At 32.6% G+C, this 1,444-nt stretch overlaps 1 non-coding gene across 1 annotated transcript; it reads left to right on the top strand.

Annotated features, from left to right (window-relative positions):
- The first annotated feature begins 339 nt into the window (after positions 1-339).
- Positions 340-445, top strand: LOC131828421 (U6 spliceosomal RNA). Its single transcript, XR_009352430.1, has one exon. It is a non-coding gene; the product is annotated as a U6 spliceosomal RNA (small nuclear RNA).
- The last annotated feature ends 999 nt before the right edge of the window (positions 446-1,444 follow it).

The raw sequence follows: 1,444 nt of genomic DNA, 5'->3' as shown, positions 1-1,444 counted from the left end.
ACAGTCTCTACTTAAACAATGACACACAGGCCAAGGTCAAGATAGTTGATTTTGCTGGGTCTTCTAAATAATGAATATAGAACTGATTTTAAGTTCTTTCAGAATGAAACTTCTTTTAAACTTCATTTAAAGCACACTTCCTCTCTCAAAGAGGGAAAGAGACTTCAGAAATTTCTATGCTCTTTTGGATGGTAACTCCTAAAAAAAACCCAAAATTTTTATGAATTCAGTAGAAAAAGTTAGAAATATTTAAATTCGTGAAACGTGGATGAAAAAAATTAAACGTGGTTTGTCAAATATATATTGGCTTTCATGAGTTCAGAAAGTTTGGGGGGCAGGGTGCCCCCATCAGCAGCACATGTACTAAAACTGTGACGAATAAAGGAGATTAGCCTGGTCCCTGAACAAGGACGACATGCAAGCTGGAGCAGCATTCCAGATTTTAAGAATTTTTAAAAACACGTGTAATAAAAACGGATTTAAGAATGTCACAGACACCCTACTTGAGAAGATTCTGGTTGGTTTTGTTTTGTTTTCTTTTTCCTGGAAATGAGTGGAATAGCCATTCTGTAATGCAATTATGGAAGTGTCTAGAAACACATGTAATAAAAATGGTTATGTAATGCTATATGGAAAAAAAAAAAAAGAGTTTAGAGGGAGAGTGTGAACTGTGAACTCAAATTAGGCGTAGGCTTAATCATCCCCACATTAGCCATAGTTTGGAACTTTCTTCTTACTTATTAAGTAGGTGTTAAGTACTTTTTAATATGTAGATTTTTAAGAATATTTTGTTCCATATCTGGTCCCCAGAAAAATTGGAAACACTCCATTTTTCTTTTTCAGAATAAAATAAACTCAGTTGATAGTCAGACAATACTTAAAAAATACCTTGTATATATAGAATGATTTTGATACCTAATCTAAGTTCCCCAAATGGCCACTTTCTGTTAGGAAATACAGAAGCCTATACCATTTTTTAATTATTTTTATTAATATATAATGTATTATTTGCTCCAGGGGAAGTCTATACCATTTTAAAACAATAAAAATAAATGGGTAGCTTGCAGTGTAAAAGAGAACCCCACTTTTGAGAAAGGTTTGGCAGATTCTTATAAAGTTAAATACACCTCTGTCCTTCGACCTAGCAATTCCATCCCTCAATATTCACCAAAAAATTTAAAAGGACATATATCCACAAAAATATTTGCACAAGAATGCTCATAGGAGCTTTATTCCTTAGTGGAAAAAAACTGGAAATTCAAATTCTATCAGGAGGGAAATGGACAAATTTTAGCATATTCATACAGCAGAACACTATGCACCAATAAAAAAAATATTGGTAGGCACAACAACATGAATAAGTCTAACAGACAATATGCGAGCAAAAGAAACTGAATACAAGAGTAAACAATTCATTTATATGAAAGTTAATATTAGGCAAAAC

Source organism: Mustela lutreola, chromosome 3, assembly GCF_030435805.1.
Source record: "Mustela lutreola isolate mMusLut2 chromosome 3, mMusLut2.pri, whole genome shotgun sequence".
In the NCBI taxonomy this organism is placed as follows: Eukaryota; Metazoa; Chordata; class Mammalia; order Carnivora; family Mustelidae; genus Mustela; species Mustela lutreola.
This window is presented reverse-complemented; position numbering and strand designations above follow the sequence as displayed.